Here is an 11,457-nt window from a genome sequence, read left to right as displayed (position 1 = left end):
ATAAATATTAATGTTGTTTCCACATATCATCTCCAATGTCCGCTGGACTGGGATTCCCCTCCGTAATTTCCCCTCAGAAAGCACAGAGGAGAATCCAGCTTTCTGATTGGCTACCTGTCACATTCAGCGTTAAGGCTCCCAGTCAGAGAAAAAATCTCTGATTTAGGTCGGGGCCACGACGATCTAAATCACACTGCAGGATGATCGGTTACGAAATCACCAGCGACAATCTTAGATCGGCCAACGATCCAAGATTGTCATAATGGGAAAATAGGGGCAAAAAATCGTGTAGTGTGAACTATTGCATTAGGTAGTTGGATGTGCCCATCTTCTCTATTTAAATCTAGTGATTACTGAAGGGCAATACAGACTTCATAATCTGCACTCTTTTGGTTGAATGCAGTATTTATTTCCACTTTGGCTTTATGTTGTTTACTTTTTATTCAAGTACGTTTTTTGTTAATGGAGACTGAGAATCCATTTTATTTTTGTTTTTGGTTGTTTTGTTTATTTAGTTTATCAGTTCCAATGTTGCGTGTTATTTTGAAAATAAATATCAGGAAATCGCATGTATTAGTCATTTCCATTAAATCAGTGTCAAAAGGTCTTGAAACAATATTATCGTTTATCGCAATAATTTCTTTAGACAATTAATCGTCCAGCAAAATTTGTTATCGTGACAGGCCTACTCAACAGTACTCTGTGGCTGAGTTTCTTTTGCAGGAGCACCCAGAGATTTCAGAATGTCCTCTATCCTCTGCAGTGCATTGTTTGACTGGGTGACCTGAAGAGACAAAGCAACCAGTAAATTAACCAGCTGCAAAGACAATAATGAAGGGACGCTTTCCCCATTAGAAATTGTGAAATCAGTTCATAACCTGTTCCTCTAGTGTCTCCAGTCTTTTCAGCAGTGCAGTGGAACTTGTTTCCTCTTCCCTCTCGATCCATTCAGTTAAGGCGGTAACCCTTAAGAAACAAAGTAACTTGAGTGACTGAGATTCATATTAGCAATTGAACAAAAAAACTAACTTTTTTCAAGTTTTATATGAAACAGGTAAAGTTATTTACTCATTTTATGCAACAATACATTATTCAATAAGCAAATATGAAGATGAAAACATTGTTCATGATGATTTTGAATTATTATGAATACAAAAATACAGGATTTGAGCTTCAAATTGAGTTTACCTCAAGCAATGAGATATTTTATAGTCTAGGCCACAGAACCCTAAAATGTGACACAAATTTAAAAAAGCCCACTGTAATTTCAGTAAGATTTTACTGCATTGTTTTTGTTAAAAAGGTCTTACGGAGGTTTTTAGCCATGGGATAGGCTGGATTTAACCAGAAAATAGAAAAGGAATTGCAAAAATCAGTGCCTTGTTGTACACTTTGCTTCATACAGTGGGTCTGAGCTCTCAGATATTGAGAAATTATTGATTCCTGGTGGCATGTTGCAGTTTTAAATGTTACCCAATCACTGACATTTGAATGTGACATATGTAGCTATAAAGCTCAATGGAAATTGCCTGTGCTGTGAAACAACCATTCCTCAGTCCAAAGAGAAGTGCCCAGCTGTACAAGGCAGATGTATGGATTCTTGCATTTCCACCGCTACCATTACTGAAACTACAGGGAGACTACAATTCCACAACAGTGCAGTGACTTGACATAATCATTCACAACATCTTCTGTTCACTCATTGGCCCATTAGAAATTCTACAGGAGGAATCCAAGTGAATGACAGAAAGCCCAAACTGAGCTGTGAAGCAAAATTTGAACTGAGCAGAATAGCAAATGTAGGCAGTGGCCAAGCAATCGGAGAATAACTTTCTGGAGGATTTTACTTTTGGGAAGTGTCGTGGATGCGCCCCTCCATGCTCTGGCTCTGCTCCTTCTGGACAGACAGCAGGTACCTGTCCTTCATCAAGGCCTGCCAAGACAACAGCTTCTCTTCCTCTATCGGATTAAGCTTTTTCTCTGAAAAAAACAAAACGGTGATTTGTATCATCATCATCCGTTTGGTCTCAGCCATAAGGCTCCACAGATCACCGCACAAAACAGACTTGGACTTAATTTGATTTCATCATGTCACTGTACTGGTGAAATTTTAATACCATTGGAAATAAATAATTGCCTGCCTCTGAAAGAGTTACATAAATGGATACAGCACCATGCAAAAGTCTATTTAAGTAATATTTTCCCTCCAAAGACTCAGAATATCTTGATAAACAGTTCTTTAGAGAGCCTTTTTGACAAACAAAAGGTGATTCATAGAGTTTTTAGCTGACAGAGTGTGTGATTAGGGAAAGTGTGGTTCTGAGTCAGTCCTTTGATTTTTTTCAGTCTTTCACATACTATTAATTAGGATTTCTGTATTTTTTTAGTCCTGACAAAATATTTTATCCTTCACAACCTTCTCAAGATGATGTCATCATCAATTAAAACATCTAGATGGAAAAGAGAATGAAAAAGCAGCCAAGGTTTGAAGAAGAACATTTGAAAGACCTTCAACACGCTGAAATACATCTAAAAATTCTCATTGGAATTAGATTAAACAGCAAGTCAGAAAATCACAAATCATATTTGGTTAAGCTGAAAACAACACTCTTCTATGTGGTAGATATTTTTGTTTGAAGTTCAGCATAAATATAAAAAATTCTCATTGATACTTAAGCTAAAATTACTAAGCCTGCTGTGTTAGTATTGCTAGATTCACTGTTAATTTAAGTTCCTTAAAGAGAAGCTAAAATTGGGTTCAGCAGGTCAAACACTGCAGAAAAATTGTAGATAACCCAAATCTCTGACTTGTGTACTTTTAGTACTGTAGAAACAACGATTATGAGGAAGGATGCACCATGGAGCTAAATATAAAAAATAAGGGTTTTAAACATTTTGCACAATACAGTAAATGGAGACAATCATCAAAAACAATCGATCTGAGATCACCTCTTTTTAATATCACACATATAGAAAACAGGGACTAAGGACTTACTGAATTCAGTCTCTATGGCTGGAGCATCCCACAGCACCATTTTTCTGATAAAGAGGTAGAGATGACTGAAGATGACAAAAGGAGGCGGTGGGGGTGGGTGGCTGTAGTACTCCTTAATCAGCTGATATCTTTGAAACTTCCAGATCTTGTCCGTGTTGTCATGGACCTCTTGGAACGTGTAGCTGTGCAGGTGAAAGATTAACAGAGTCATTTTTTTGAAAATCAAAGCTGACAGATAATGTGTCGCTAAGGACTCACTCAAAGATGGCTATGAGGAGGTTGAGGAGCAATATGTTGGCAAAGAGCAAGTAAACACAAAGCATGATGATGGTGATCCACTCAGGGAAGACCGGCATTTGTTTTTCATTCAGCACAGGACACTTGGGCTTCAGGGGATCCGTACCATTCATGCTGCATGAATTTATATCAAATCCAGCATCTGCAGGAGACAAAACACTAAAACTAGAACATGCAGCATCACCAAGAAAAGTAGCCTTATATGCACACGGATTATTATTTCTCCTCATATAATAAATCTACACAGTGCACTTCTCCACTCACTGTCAATGTTTGCTGGGAAACTTCCAAATATAATGAGGTACGGCTCGTAAATAGCCCCACGGACAATCCAGTCCATCCGACGGTCATTATGGATGAGGATGCCTTGTTTGGCCACACCATAGGCCACGACCCAGATGCTCAGGAGAAACATGAAGAAGAAAATATCCTTCATCTGGAGAACAAAATTACATCAGTTAAAGGCCAGAAAACTGAAAAATAAAACTGCCAGTAAATATCCATTTTTTAAGGAAAAGAAGTAATTTGTGCAGGTTCTTTTTAAGGAAATAAAAAAATGAAAACATGATGCAGAATAAAGTGTGGAAAGGCAGAGACAAGAAAATGCAATTTTTTTCATGACTGAGTACCCTGCTAAGAGAATGTTGTCTACAAAGACAAGTTTAAAAACCAGAGGTTCATAAGTGCCATGAAGTGCATTGTTCTACCTTTGTTTCAACATTATATCAGGTTATAAGTCAGTGACAAACAATGGAGATAGATCCTCACCATCTTCTTGACTATGATGATTTTAGGTCCCAGTGTTTGACTGATGGTGAAAATTGCCATGAGGCGGAGACAGAAGACCACAAAGTCGATGCACAGGATGATTTTACCTGCGTAGAACAACTTGGTTGTCAGCCTGAAGTTAAAAAAAAAAATAAGTAGGTGAGTCACAGATTACTGAGTGGCTTGAAAGACTTTCCATGTCTCTCTGATTGACAGAAGGTACCTGAATCCAAATCCTAGACAGAACAGAAGGATGGAGAGGATGTCCAAAATGTTCCACAGCTCTTTAATGTACACCCTGGCTTTCTCATAAAACCCAAAATTATCAGGATCATGCAACAGCTGAGATAGAAAACAGAGATTTAAACTAACAAGTCAGCATTTTATTGTCATCAGATATTTACAGGGAAGGTTAAATTTGATCATTATCCTCCACAGATTAAGTTTTGGTAGAGTTAATAGTAACATAGATATGAGGCACCCTCAAGAAATACATGTGCAAGCATGAGAGTAAAGATGTGTGAACAGCATGAAAATAAATAAATATTAATTTGTAAAAAAAAAAAAATTCATAACATTTATTCATAAGGGGAACTGTTAAGAAATAGTTTTGTCAAAATCACCAGCACCTCACAGGAACCCTTGCACATAAAAATTTGGACCACCCCTTTTTATCAGTTGGACATTTACACACATGAACAAAATTGTTGTAATCCATCCGTTAATAAACAAAAAGTTCAGGTTTTTTCCAACTTTCCTCAAATTCAAAAGTGTACATACATTTAGTCAGTATCAGAGATAACCGACCGTCTTTTAAACTGTGTGACTTGGGTTAAACCTTTTGGCTTGGAGGTGCATCTGTGGATGTATTTTAAGATTACTCCTTAAACACACTGCTTTCTTGTTTGACACGATGGGACAGTCAAAAGAAATCAGCTAAGATATCAGAAAGAGAATTGTGACGCTGCACAAGTCTGGTTCTGCAGGAGGGATTGGTGCACTTTATAAAATAGATGCCTTCATGAGGAAAGAACATTATGTGAAAATATTGAAGCAACAACTACAGACAAAAGACAGGAAGTAAAAACTTGGGCTCAAATTGGTCTTCCAAATGGATGATAATCCTAACCATACATGTAAAGTGGTTATAACAAGGCTAAAGAACAACAAGATCATTGTTTTGATGTGACCATCACAGAGCCCTAATCTCAGTCCTATGGACAAGATCTGGGAAGATCTGAAAAGATGTGTGCTAGTGAGGCGGCCTACAAAATGGACTTAGTTTTGTCAGGAGGAATGCACCAGAACTCCAGAAAATTAGTGTGAGAAGTTTGTGGAAGAAAACCCAAGAGGTTTAATCCAAGTCATATGGTTTAAAAGAAAGTTATCCTTGCTACTGACCAAATGTGCATAAATGTTTTAATTTGAGGAAAGTTCGAAGAAAAATCTCTAAAGAATGTTCTAACCTTTCTGGTATTTAGCAAATCAAAATAATTTTGGCAATTTTATCTAAGCTAAAACAAAAAAAGTTTGATCTGATTTAACTTCAGACAGTGAGAAAAAAAATCGAATGTGTCTTTATTTTTTGTCTATGTAAATATCTGATTTCAACTGCACAAGCCTGGTAAAAATGACTGAAAACCATTAAACATGGAAGCTGCCGCATGTTTATAAATGAGCATCTCACCTGTCTGATCTCCTCACAAACCAGAGAGAACAGCCAGATGCAGAGCAGCTGCTCTCCTGCAGATGGAGTTCTCTGGAAGTCGACCATCAGGACCACAGCAAACAGGAACAGGAAGGCAAAGTACGAGATGATGTTTCCATAAAACTTGACCTGAGGAGCGCAGTACAGTCCAACCAGTCTGGACCAGCAGTTCAGAGGCTCCACATTCGGCTCTCTGTGGGCAGAAACATCAGCATCAATGTAACTCTGATCAAAGATTGTTGCTACCAAAAAAAAATAAATCACAATTCACAGGGATGTATAAAATCACATAGAGAGAACTAGAAACAAATGTTAAATAGGTCTTTAATTCAATCAATCAGGGATTGTCCTCTTACGAGTGACCCAGCTCATCGTTCGAATGGCTCTTTGGCTCGTCCTCTCTAGTCTTGTTTTTCTCCTTTTCCTTCTCGGTCTTACTCTGGGTGACTTCATCTCTTCTAAAAAGATCAACAGGAACCACAGAAATGAATGTGGCAAATAACTGTGGAAATTGAGGCTTGACAACTTCCAGAGTTTTCAGTTATACCATCACTCCCATTAATGCATTAATCCCACCTGAAATGCAGAAATCTGGTGTAGATCAGAGGGAATAATACCATGCAGACCAGCACCCTCCACACGGGATTGTGGACTGAAAGCTCACCACACCAGATCTTGGTAAGAAGATCCTAAAGCACAAAGGTCTTATGAAAACATTACTGTGTGGGTCTGTATTCATGATGTTCATGTACCTTCACTTTATAACTGGTAACTGTGCAGTCCCATGTTAAAGCAATCTCTTTGCCCTTTTTTCACTTTACAACAATATAGTCAAAAAACTCCTTTGCATTTCTTGGTTTTCAATAACTATAACTCCTAATGGCAGATAGTATCAGGACTTCTTCCAAGATTTCCATGAATTTTGTTACATCCATATCCCCATTAACCTCTTGTCCCTCCACAAAAAAAAAAAACTAACTCACATCATGTTGCTGCCATTATGGTGTTTTTAGGTGAAAATGATTATTTCAGGGTGAGGTTCAGAGTTAAGTTTAACATCTCATCTCACTGCAGTTTATGCACGATATGTTACATGTCCTAATTTATAAAATGTAGCTAAAAATCTGCTTCACCTGAACACCTGACTCAGCCACAAAGTTTTTATCATCGGCCTCCAGCGCCAGCCTCAGACACGTCGTCCCGCCCCAAAAGCGTGAAGTTCGAACCAGCAACTTCTGGGCGCGCTCCTCATCATTCTTGTAGCACTTGCTGAACACACCTAAGGACACACATGCAGGTCAATAAACCTCTGCCTGTAAATGTTCTCTTTACCTCCTTCTCATACCAATCGCGCGATCTTCATAGTGACTGGCGAGCTCCAGCATTTCCTGAGGCTCGTCTGCATCAATTGACTCCTCAGCCATTTTCTTCAGGATCTTACTGGCAGCCAGAGCAGCAGATATGCAGTCTCCACACTGAGCACATAGAGAAATGCAGAGTTACACACATAAACCACTTTGAAGACACTTTCTTTAAACATTTGCAGGAGTTTTTAATCACCTGATCCCAGGCGATTTCAGCCATCTCCTTGTTGTTCTGGACAACTGCCCAAAGGAAAAGATCTCTGCCTGCAAGCCTCTGAGCTTCCCTGATTGGATCCTTGGAAATTGTCTGCGGTTTAGGTTCCTGAGGCTCCTTAAAAATAGTAAGGGATTGCATTTCTTGGATTAAATCCTCAGATATACGCTATAAAACTGGAATAGATTGCAGAGTCAGTGATCTCATGAAAGTCTTTGAAATACTTAACCAGGACATCTACAAATGACATTTTGGAATAGAAACACTAGAATTAATCTTTTGATACTCCATACATAAAACAGAGTTTCTAAGTTAATATTTATGTGGAAATGGTTTGTAGCCAAAGCTTGGATGGAAATCTTCACAAATGGGTAGTTCATGCCCCTTTACAGATGGAGGAGATGATGTATTCATACATTATCTGAATAAATATGTTTTTCCAACTAAAAATTTCTGTATTTGCAAGTGAAGTATATTTTATTTTTATTCCAACAGTTTGTCATTTTTGACTACATTTTCTTCTTCCACAGCCACTTCAGTCTCCGGACCTAGTAACCTGAATATATGCACTGCACTATGCCTCATGGAGTAGCAGGACAGAGTCATACAATGACAATGCAGGCAGGTGAAAGTCAACAGTTTACCTCTTTACACTTCAAAGTGGCTGCAGACCTTTTTTTTTTCAAGCTAAAATGCCACATTTATGACAGGTGAAAATTGCCATAAGAGAAAACATAATAAGACCATGGTGGACTTAAAAGGAGAATGCTTAAAAAGCAAAAACAATGAATGTTTTTCATTTAATTATAGTTGCAGCATTTTTTAGCAATGCATCAAATTTAAACATAGAAACAATTCTGACAGATGCATCTAATTTAATCTGTAGAAAAACTACAGATTAAATTAGTTTTTCTAATTGTTGGATTGAAACAACCCAACAATCTTGGGTTGTTTCTTATACTAGAGAGAAAATAGTATAAGAAACAACCCAAGATTCTGGAGGATGTGGAAAATTTGTGTAAAAATGAATTATCTAAGTTGCTCTGTATGTAAGTACTGCCTGAAATGTTTCAGAAGACCAAGTGATATTTTTTCTAGCAGGAATGCTTTGTACAAGTTAACAGTAGAGGTGCCTGTAGATTTGAGACTGGTCATTTTATGAAAAGCAATTATTTCTAATTGTAGGATTTAGTTTTTGCCAATTTAATAACGTTCAGAATAAAACATACTCACATGCTGCTTTGCCTCTATGCACACAGCACACTGTCCTGTATCCTTGAGGATTTGACAATAGATGTGCTTTGTGAATTTTCCCAGCAGGTGGCGCACTTCATCAGAAACATGATCCAAGGAGATTTTTTCTTCTGCCTCTTTATTAGCCTCCCTGCTTATTGCCTGCCTCCTGCTACTGCTGGCAAGTTTCATCCTCTTGACCAGCTTTTTCAAGAAAAAGCAATTGGGCAGCTTTTGGTAGAGCTCACAAAGGGTGCTATTGTCCTTTTTCAGGAAGTCCTTCAGAATCACACCATTCTCCAGGAGCAGACTCACAAAATCAGGCTTGTTGCCAACCAGGGCTGAAGTCATGGCGTCGTGGAGGTCACTGGACTAAAGAAAGAAAAGAAGAGACTTCTGATGTTGGTGGAAAACCAACTAGTTTGATGTCAATCAAACCCACTATTAGTAAGCCACAAAAAAAAATCTTACGTTTTTTAGCCAAATGCCAGAAAATTTAGCAAGAACATTTTTTTTTTACAGATTTTTTTGTAACTACCCTCAAATTCAAAAGTACATACATTTGGTCAGTATCGGGTATAACTGCCTTTTAAAATGTATGACTTGGGTTAAACCTTTTGTTTCCTTCCACAAATTTTTTTGATAGATTAACTCAGGGGTGGGGAATCCTGGTCCTCGAGGGCCGATCTCCTGCAACTCTTAGATGTCTCCTTGGTCCAACACACTTGAATCTAATAGCTGAATCACCTCCTCAGTGCAGTCAGGTTCTCCAGAGTCATGCTAATGACCTCATTATTTGACTCAGCTGTGTTGAAGTAGATACATCTAAATGTTGCAGGAGACCGGCCCTTGAGGCCTGGAGTTGCCCACTCCTGGATTAACTGATACATTTAGGTTAATTAGATTCAAACTTGTAGACATAGTTTAAGGCCACAACTGAATCACACTGCTTTCTTGTTTGTCATGATGAGACATTCGAAAGAAATCTGCCAAGATGACAGGAAGAGAATTGTGAAGCTGCAGAACTCTGATTAATTCTTGAGATCAATTTACTGATGTGTGAAGATACTATGATCATCTGTTCAAACAATTACATGTGAGTACAAACATGATGGAAATGTCCATCATATCGTTCAGGAAGGAGACGTGTTCTGTGTCCCAGAAATGAATGTACTTTGGTTCAAAATGTACAGATTGACCCCAGAACAAAAGTCGAAGATGTAGTGTAGACAATGGCTGAAGCTGGTAAGGCAATGTTATTATCCACAGTCAAACTGTCCTGTACCAAAATGGGCTGAAAGGGAGATTAGTGCCTTGGTTGTTCACTGATTTGTTAACAGTAAATAACAGTATTGTCACTTAAGCCCAGTGAAAGCTTTAGTTGTACTCCATTCCTGAAGGGGGTGAAATCCCTTTGAGAACGAGAGACCAGTGCCATAAAAGGACCACTGGAGAGAGATCTGGAAACTCCTCTCTTGTGGATAACATCACTACAGGTGGGGACAACCCTGAGGGGAAAATATGTTTCCTTTCCGTGTTCATTATTGATCGTTTCCTCTAGACAATAAAATCCAGTCTAGAAAGACATGAACGCAGACAAGAGGCAGACAAAGGTCAGAAACTCTGAGACAGATGGGTGAACAAACCAGTAAGAAACAAACAGATGTCAGAAGTCAGATCCAGTGTCAAAAACCAGAGATCAGAGGAAAGCGTGGTATCCAGACGGGGCGAGACAAACGAGGAAAATCCGTGGGACAAAAACAAGATCATGGAACGAGAAATCAGGCATGAAAATATTTCTTCACATGTATTTGGTGAAGACTGGTTGGTGGAGTGGAGCTTATGTGGTGACAGACTAGGTGCAGTAAAATGGAAATGATGAACCAGTACAGGCGAGCGGCATGAGTGATCATTAATGAGTGTGAGTAACCATTAAAACAGGAAAGGCTGTTTGATCGTTACATTTAAAAAAAAAAAAAACGGTTTCAAATGGGCACCTTTTTATCCAGAGGAAAGAGAGCAGGTGCTCCAGCACCACCTAGTGTCTATCTGTGCATCTCCCTGTGTGCTACTACTTGGATCCCCCTTTTCTCAAAAATTTTAAGGACGATTTTATAATTTATGGTATTGGTATGGCAGTGCCATTGATCTACTTATTCTGTCTTCCTTTTTTACAAATTATTGGCTTATTTAGATACATTGCTCAAAAATATTTTTTTACGCTATCATTGTAATAACTAAATAAAGTTTCAAAGCAAATCTAAATTTGTTTTTCAAACTGCAAAGTGAAATAAACTCACCTTCCACATGCTTTCCTCAGTGAAAATCTCACTCTGAGCTATGTCTGCTCTGTTCCAGGCAATAGCCAGCTTCAGCTGCTGCTGCTTCTTCCAGGATTCATCTTTTAATTCACTAGTCCTCAAAGCTGAAGGTAGAATATAGACTGACAGCTAAATGTCATCAAGATTCACTGAAAACACTCTTATCAACTTTTATTTAAGGTAGTTAATAAATACTTTCCATATTTTCCAGATTTCTATCTGAAAATATAATTTAAAAATCACATATCAATTACATTCCAACTACTTTGTGTTGGTCTAGCTCATGAAGTAACAATAAAATACTCTGGTCTGCAGTTGTAGTGTGACATCTTAAATAGTTTTGCAAAGCACCATAGTTACCTTTAAGAAGAACGTCAAGGATTACCACATCCATGTTTGCCTGCTCATCCTTGCTTGCTTTGAATATTGTCAGTAAATCAGGCTTCTTTATGATCTTCTGAATCTGGAAACAGAGCAGACAAATGTCTAGACCTGCTGTGATAGAAACATATTGACATCTGTCAAATGATGTGGTTTACTGCATCAGAAAATTTAGA

General features: G+C 38.2%; 1 pseudogene; it reads right to left on the bottom strand.

The window, feature by feature from the left end:
* Nucleotides 1–685: 685 nt before the first annotated feature.
* The window catches only part of LOC106948018 (transient receptor potential cation channel subfamily M member 2-like), a 33,975-nt pseudogene continuing 23,203 nt past the window's right edge, over nt 686–11,457 (bottom strand).

Source organism: Poecilia latipinna, unplaced genomic scaffold (genome assembly GCF_001443285.1).
Source record: "Poecilia latipinna isolate Pla-1442-1.1 unplaced genomic scaffold, P_latipinna-1.0 Scaffold269, whole genome shotgun sequence".
Classification (NCBI taxonomy): Eukaryota; Metazoa; Chordata; class Actinopteri; order Cyprinodontiformes; family Poeciliidae; genus Poecilia; species Poecilia latipinna.
Note: the sequence above shows the minus strand (reverse complement) of the source record. Positions and strands in the feature narration are given on the sequence as shown.